The 9,188-nt window shown below is 32.7% G+C and overlaps 1 long non-coding RNA gene across 1 annotated transcript; it reads left to right on the top strand.

Moving 5' to 3' along the window:
* The first annotated feature begins 2,121 nt into the window (after window positions 1-2,121).
* On the top strand, window positions 2,122-2,928 carry LOC118680368 (uncharacterized). Its single transcript, XR_004975892.2, has 2 exons — window positions 2,122-2,304; window positions 2,363-2,928. It is a non-coding gene; the product is annotated as an uncharacterized lncRNA (long non-coding RNA).
* Window positions 2,929-9,188: the final 6,260 nt, after the last annotated feature.

Genomic DNA, 9,188 nt, shown 5'->3' with positions numbered 1-9,188 from the left:
GATTTATGTATTTCAAATCTTACTATCCTTTCAAGTAAGCACAAAGTTTGGTTATTTCGTAAGATATCATATCAGCTATGTATACACGCCCGAATTTCTGACAACAGCATCACGTTCTACTGTCACTTTTTGCAACACAGATGATACAAAATCGAATCGACGATACAATGCCAGAAGCAACTAGACAGAGAATTCGTAGTTGCCAGAAAGTTCTAGTGGCGAACTTTTGTTAAGGATCTACTATATAAGGGCTGCCGGGTTGTGCAGCAGATACAGTTCTAATTAGTGTTGCTGTATAAGGAGCAATTGAACTAAAAGCAATAAGTTGGAAACTCGAATAACGAGTAATAAGTGTTAAGTTGTTCGAATTAAAAATAAAGATATGTGTTTAGCCATTAAATTGGGACTTTTATTTACCAAACCAGTGATCGAACTGAATTGTGAGTTATAAGGTAGACGATTTATCGAGAAATATGTTACAATACGTTACAAATATATTTATTTTGTGTATTTGAGGTCAAGAATACGAAAACTGAAAACAAAACTTTTAATTGTTTTAATTTTAACCCAAACCCCATCTACACGAATCTAATTTTGGTTTGCATCTTGGTCTGTCAAAATAAAGATTGTCGGTATTGCAAAAACCTAACTATTGTGAACGAAAAATAATAATCAACTGGCAATGCCTCTAGTTCAACATACAAAAACGTTAAGATAACTTTTAATAAGCAAATCAATTATGTTGGTCTTTTTGTAAGTCTTCCATACAAAATAAGCTAATAGCTTAACGTGCTGGTAAAATAAAACCCATCTAAGGATATAGTCTGGTAATACCATGTGAAGTTTAATTTTGGATAACATCCCAGCAATGCACGGTCACGGAAATTGAAGGAATTAACGCGAAAACTAACACATACACACCGTGGAAATCATAAGCCCAATGCGTAAGAAGGGGATGAACGAGCATATACCAAAGTTTGGGTTTGAATTGTCAATTGGGCCTTGAGAAACTCGCAGAAACTTTATCAGAAATCTCTGATAGCGCTGTTGGGTAATTAACCGGTGATTTAACCGAGAGGTATAGAAAGCTTTTAAGCCTTAAAATCACCAATTTATTCTGGCCGTGGTTGTGAGCATGTGGTTTAAAATTCGTAAGTACAGACAATTTTTAAAATAATATAAAAATTATTAAACTCAACTATTTTTTACACTTTATTAGATGGAATGTTGCGGAAATATTTATAATTAGGTAAGAATTTCTAATGTTTTGAAATGCCGGCTGCACATAACCTACGTGCAGCAGCAATTTAGAATTTTAATAAGAATTAATAACCGTGGAAAAATAAAAATTGTAAAGAAACCTTCATTTTATATAGTACTCCTGATTTCGGAGAATACAATTATGAAATTGAAACATATCATGTTAACATTCTGTTGTGATCGAATTTCACAATATATACTGTAACATATTTCTAGACAAATTGTCTACCTGTAACTCACTCTTGAGTTCGATCACTGGATTGTTAAATTAAAGTCCCAATTTAATGGCTATACACTTATCTTTATTTCAACAACTTATTATTGCTCGATATTCAAGTTTACAACTTATTGCTTATAGCTTAATGCTTTTTACACGGCAACACTCTATTTAGAACTGTGTCTGCTGCACAATCCGGCAGCCCTTGTATAGTAAATTCTTAACAAAAATTCACTACTAGAACATTCTGGCAACTACGAATTCGCTGTCTAATTGCTTCTGTCTGTTTATCCATCGTAAAGGGGGAGTAGAAAAAGAATCAGCTGATCGATGTAAACAAAGCTACAGCTAAGAGGGGTCTATGAAGAAACGTCAAGTTCGCTTAGGGGTTGAGTTTCTATTGATAGCCAAGATGGCCGACTTTTAACCGGAAAATGGTTGCATATTGCTATTTTCTTTTAATTTATGAAAAAGTTTTCCAAATAATATTGGTTATATGTAAAACTTCAATATGTTTTCAAACTAAAATCTGTTTATTTTAATATATGTTTTTAAAGGAGCAGCTATTATTGGCAAATTCTAGAATAATTACGATATATTGTATATATTATATATGCCTTTTTTAACTGTGGTAAATAAATAAATATTCACCACAGAAAAATGTAAGGTGCAATTAAGCAACCATGTCAAATAACGGGATGCAGAAAATGCTTATTCAACGAAACTAAGAACAAGGTTTATAAATTTGCAAAAAAATCTTCAGAAAATAATGAATATTTAATAATGCTCCTAAAACTACTCACACAAGAATTTTTATCTTTAAGCAGGTGTGTATTAGTGCATATAAAGTAATAATAAATAATAACTTAAATTATTTTTTTCCAGAGGAAAGCTGTAGGAAATAATAAACCTATTTTAACTCGCCCATAATATGGATGATATTAGAAGGATTTTATAAAAAGTGTCCGTGTTTTTGGGATGAAAATTACATTACATACAATTTTATTAATAAACGCCTTGATGCTTTAGATTGCATACATAGTGATTTAAATTTGGAAACTGATTTATGTATGACAACGATTTGGAAAGTGAAATTGCAAAACATATGTTCCGATGAAAAGAAACAAAAATTACGTTGCAAATAATACAAAATTGCTTATATGTAAATCACCATACTCCTTTGTACAAATTGCTTCTATCAAACTAAATGTGGCGCCCAATGAGTGCACAATATGAGAAGAAATAATTTCCAGTTTTAGTGTGCATCTAATTGTTTCCAGAGCTAATATGTGGCCAGTATTATAGTGCTCACCATTAACGAAAGTTATAATCATGCGCAATTTCTCATTTGCAACACCTATATTTGCATTCATTGATACAATTAAAAAATCTAACCTGATAAAATAAAAACTTAGTGTAAATAAAATCATGATTTTTTCTGTGCCAAACAATATATGTTTTATATCGTCAGATTTTATTTATTATTTTTGTACATTTCCTTATATATATATTGCATTTTGCACATCACCATGAGGTATGCAATTAGGCGCGGTACCGATTTTTTTGGATGTTCGGTTCCCCTGGGCATTTCCCACACTCCAGGAAATTTGTAAAGGCGTAACGAGTCTTTGCAGCTTCGGATGCACTTGCGTGGCATATTCATTCTGTTAAAAAAGTTTCCATTAGTATTTTCTTTTAATTTAAATTATGAACAATAATACAAACCTGTTGATCATTTATAAATGGTTAAGGAATGTAAGAAGACTATATATTTAAAAACTAAACTTAGAACTATATAACAATATGGTAATTTATTTATGTAAAGAACATAAATAAAAGTTGTGATTAAATAAATGTATATTTAAATTAGAGAAAACATCAACTCAATAATAATTTCTTGATATATTTACATAGTTAGTAGACCTTCCTTCCTTCCTGATCGGTCTAAGTTCTCTCAGATCAGATGGCTATGAATTAAATCAGCTGCCTCAAGAGCTTGTAATCTGTGGCTGGAGCTTTCAATTATAAAATTAGACGAAAGATATTACACACCTGATGTCTTACATCCACTTTTTTAATTATTTGAATTAGTTAGCTCAGCTTGGAGATAGCGCTAGTAATCTTTTAGTGGTTTTAGCGTCGGAACGAGACAAAATACCGACAAGGTTGAAGTATTTTACTTCTGAGCCCAATTAATAGTCAACCGTGTTAAATTAAGTCCATATTTTGTGTTACTCGTATATTTTAACAAGAATAAAGTAAGATAAAACCAGATAGTGGTCCACTGCTGAATTGATGCGGCCGTCTAAGGCTACTACTACTAAAGATTGTATTACATGAAAACTTTGAATTTTTCCAAAATTCACAAATACAACTTAACAGCGACAAATGAACTCATTATACCCTGAACAGGGTATAAAAGTTTTCTACGAAGGTTGTAATACCCAGAAGGAAACGTCGGAGACCCTTTAAAATATACATTTATATATAAATGATCAGCGTGACGAGCTGAGTCGATTTAGCCATGCCCATCTGTCTGTCCGTACGTCCGCCTGTATAAACGCGACCAAGTTCCTCAGTTTTTGAGATATTGATCTAAAATTTTGCACACGTTTATTTCTCCCCAAGAAGCTGCTCATTTGTTGGAAGTGGTGATATCATACAAGCTACCATAGAAACAAACGACCAAACTCAAGTCACCGTATGGGAATGGGTTAATATCCATGGCAACGGCACAAAAGGCAAGAAAAAATGGTTCAGATCGGGCCATTATAGAAAATTAACGATTAACCTCAAGTCCCAGTATGGAAATTTTTTTTTACAAGATATCTTTACGAACTTTGACATGGATTATTGTCCAATGCAACGGTACAATATCCGAAAAAAATTTTCAGAATGGAACACTGTAACGTTTATATAGCTGGCATACAAACTGAAAGATTAAACTCAAGTCTTCAATATAATTTTTATAAGAACATAATAAAAATTTTAAGTCAATTTACTTTTTGCTGGTTTAAATGAAGAGACCTTAGCTTTGTACACTTCATCTTTATTAATCTTTGGATATATTTATAAAACAAAACATGAACAATAACAAAAAACACAAAAAAAAATTAATAAAGTTACAAATAAAATGTTTCATGTTACTATATAAACTGCTCTGAGAGCTAACGAGTTATAAAAAGGTACATTTTTGATACATTTACTGATGTAATATGAGAACAAGAAATTTATAAAATACTTTTCGGTAAAGTACTTTATTCTTCAATGATCCATTTGTTTTTGTTTAAAATAAAATAATTTGTTGGCGTTTGTAGCTTTTAATGCTGTTTTCCTATCTGATATTAGCAATCTAGCCTATCTAAACATTCTCTTCGACTATGTATGTATATGTATTGTAGCGAACACGAATACCAGAACAAATCAGAATCGACGATAAGCCATGGTATAAGGGAGTAGCGAAAGTCCCATTCACAGTAGTTTCGCCACCTCAGAGGAGTACGTTCACAATGAAACTAACATGGTGGCCATGGTGAGTTAGGGTGGCGAGGTGTTAAAACGGGTTGAGCATAGCAGAAAACGCCTTAATAATTATTTATAAACATTTTAAATTTTGTTTATTTATTGATGATTAATGCTAACAATATATGATATTATACCATGTTGATATAGGTAAATATGCGGCATATTTTTAAGCCTTATAATTAACTTATTAATGGACAAATTGAAAATTCAATTTAACTATGAGTGGAAGGGACGAAATAACTATTGTAACAGAATTTGATATTATAAGTAATAATAATTTATATAATCAAAAAAGTAAAACTTATCATTGTCATACAAGTGATAATAATTCATTCTTTATTTATTTATTTATTATATATAATTTCGTTATTTAGTTGTAAGATATATGGGTGAAAATAGGCCTCCTGGGGAACCTAACACCCAAAAAAATCGCATAATTGAGCATGGTAATTTACATATAAGCAATTTTGTATCATTTACAACGTAATGTTTGTTCCTTTTCATCGGAACATATTTTTTGCAATTTCACTTTCCAAATCGTTGTCATACATAAATCAGTTTCCAAATTTAAATCACTATGTACGCAATCTAAAGCATCAGGGTGTCTATTAATAAATTTGTATGTAATGTAAATTTCATCCCAAAGACACCGAAACTTTTTATAAAATCTTTCTAAAACGATATACCGATCATGCACATTATGGGCGGGTTAAAATAGGTTTATTATTTTCCACAGCTTTCCTCTGGAAAAAAATAATTTTAGTTATTATTTATTATTACTTTATATGCACTAATACACACCTGCTTAAAGATAAAAATTCTTGTGTGAGTAGTTTTAAGAGCATTATTAAATATTCATTATTTTCTGAAGATTTTTTTGCAAATTTATAAACCTTGTCCTTAGTTTCGTTGAATAAGCATTTTTTGCACTCCGTTATTTGACATGGTTGCTTAATTGCACCTTACATTTTTCTGTGTGAATATTTATTAATTTACCACAGTTAAAAAAAGGCATATACCTTCTGCTCAACGCAAAACGAGTCTTTATCCATAACTCGACAAGGACATGACATATGGCCATACTTTTTTTGCTTAGGTTGGCAGGACTGTTATATGTTTACATGTCAAATTTGAACGCGATCTGTAACATAGTTTTTTTTTAAGGCACTATAAACAAGTCAACCTCGAGTGTGTTTTTCGAATTTTACTATGGAAATTAACGTTGAGCAAAAAGTGTGTTCCAATGGAATAAGTGCGACGGACGCAATGAAAATGTTGCAGAAGGCATATGGGGAGTCTTGCCTATCACGTGCACGTATTTTTGATTGGTATAAGTCGTTCAAGGACGGCCGTACATCGCTGGAGAACTTGCCCCATGATCGTCGTCCAGCAACGTCAATAAACGAAGAAAACGTCGAAAAAGTAAAGAAAATTGTGTTGGAAAATCGTCGTGTGACTGAAAGAGAGATAGCTAGTGAGCTCAACATATCAAATGGATCCGCTCATAGCATTATTCACGATGTTTTGGGCATGAGACGTGTGTCTGCTCGACTTGTTCCAAAATCCAGCTCATACGTCTCGTCTTGTACGCGATTATTTGACCAAAAACAACGTAAATATTGTTCCGCAAGCACCGTATTCACCCGACATGGCACCGTGTGACTTTTTTCTTTTCCCTGAACTCAAATTGCCGCTTCGTGGAAAGCATTTTCAGTCGATTGAAGTCATAAAAGAGAATTCGAAGAAGGAACTGAAAGCCATACCTAAAGCGGCCTACCAGAAGTGTTAGGAAGATTGGAAAAAAAGGTGGCATATGTGTATCGCCTCTAATCGTGACTATTTTGAAGAAGATAAAATAAATATTGAAGAATAATTAACCGTTTTTATTGTTTGAGCCAGTCTCGTTTATATTTGAGCAGAAGGTATATTCAATATATCATAATTATTCTAGAATTTGCCAATAATAGCCGCTCCTTTAAGAACATATATTAAAATAAACAGATTTTATTTTGAAAACATATTGAAGTTTTACATATAACCAATATTTTTAGGAAAACTTTTTCATAAATTAAAAGAAAATAGCAATATGTAACCATTTTCCACCTCTTGCCTTCTCCCCCTTTACGATGATTACTATAATGACAAAAAACGACTGTTTCTATGTCGTTATCATAGTCGTTTCAAAATGGAGAATACCAATTTATTTTCGATAAATGTCGATGACGCCAACAGGAATGCCACGTAGCCGTTCTTATTTCGTTTTAAAACGAAAGCGACAACGGGACTAAGGCCGAATATTCTTGGTTTCATTGCCGCAGATGATTGGCCGTCTGAAAGTCAAAATTTGAATCCGTTGGAATACAGTTTGTGGACAGAGTTAAAGAACATTGCTTGCAAATTGCTCTGTGAAGGAGATTTTGAAAAAATGTATGGTTCAAGCAAGGACGTCAATAATTATATTTAGAAGCTGTGTGCTGCTATTGATCAATCGTAGAATCATTTGAGGGCTTGTGTGAAAGCCAAATATGATCATTTCGAATAAAACTTTGTGAATCGCCCATTTAATATATGTATGCGTGATAAAATAACATCAACTTGATGTACAATCATCAACAAAATGTATTAAAGTTTCATTTTTATAACGGCCTGAACTTATAACAGAACTTATGGCAGGACTAATAGCGTCTTCTTTTCTTACAAAAATGTTGCATTTATTCTGCCCTACGCCGAGCTGTCAAAGTTGTATGTTCTTTTCTCAGAATATACATAATACAGTGGACCCCCGGTAATCCGGCCCCTGTCTAATCCGGCACCCCCTGTAATCCGACATACATATTTCGTTAATGCATGATTGAACAAGTTACAACTTGTACGGACCATCATTATTGTGCTCGACGCGTAGGGTATTGTTTTGATTCCGATTGCTTAGTTTGAATTTGACTACAGCCGATGAAGAATGGTGCGTGCGCCTAGCGTGTGTTCATTGTTTACTGTATATTCATTGTATATTACGTAGATATACGTACCTAGTAATGTCGTCACAAGCTCAAAAGCGAAAGCACAAAACACTGACAATTAAAGAAAAATGTAATATTTTAGACCGCCTAAATCGTAGTGAATCTTTCAGTAGTTTAGCAAGTGAATACGGGGTAGGCCGATCTACAATTTATGACATTAAAAAAACCACGAGAAGATTAAACAGTTTGTGTCAACTACTGACTGTGGGCCAGGCAAGAGACAGACACTCAAGAAAGCTGAACATCCAGAAGTGGAAGAAGCTTTATACATGTGGTTTCTTCAGGAAAGAAATAGGCATGCGCCCATTTCGGGATCCATGTTGGCAATGAAAGCTAAATATTTTTATAAAGAAATAACAAAAAAAGATGATTTTGTGGCTAGTAAGGGATGGCTAGAACGTTTCAAAAGTCGTCATGGCATACGTTTAATGACCATAACAGGAGAGAAACTTTCTAATGATGCCACCTGCATAGAGCCATTTAAATTAAGATTTTTGCAAAAGGTGAAAGATTTAAATCTTAACCCGTCACAGGTGTACAATGCTGACGAATTAGGGCTTTTTTGGCGTTTGTTACCTAATAAAACTTTTGTTTCCTACACTGAAAAATCCTTAGTCTTAGGCAGTACTCTACAATCCGACAAATTCGACAGTTCGACACTGCCCTGCAAAATGATTGTCGGACTACCGGGGGTCCACTGTATATTATATATGTAACCTATGTAATGAGCAAATATGCATAGTATAATTTAAATATTTTGAAAAATGGTGAATAAGAATAAAAATAAGAAACTGAAAAATATTTAATTTAAAAATTTTATAACATTTAGTAGTATTAAGCGTAATAATATATGTATATACATGAATTTTAAGATGCTATCATACTTATTTCTTTTAACCACAAATGATTTAGTTCGAATATCATTTTACATTTTGTTTAAAACAAGATATATAATTAAATCATAAATTTTTTGTAATAGAAAAAATATGGCTTACAAAAAATGACGGGTGTATACTTCCCTATAGATTAGGACAAGCTCGTCATAAATTTGGCCTTGAAAATATTCAGGGGTGTTGTGGAATCCAAGACAGATTTGCGTAGTTGTCAGAATTGCAAACCAACTCTGATTTTTAATGATGTCCCAGAATCTTATTCTTCTTTTCGCCTTT

This window comes from Bactrocera oleae, chromosome 5 (assembly GCF_042242935.1).
Source record: "Bactrocera oleae isolate idBacOlea1 chromosome 5, idBacOlea1, whole genome shotgun sequence".
NCBI lineage: Eukaryota > Metazoa > Arthropoda > Insecta > Diptera > Tephritidae > Bactrocera > Bactrocera oleae.
Note: the sequence above shows the minus strand (reverse complement) of the source record. Positions and strands in the feature narration are given on the sequence as shown.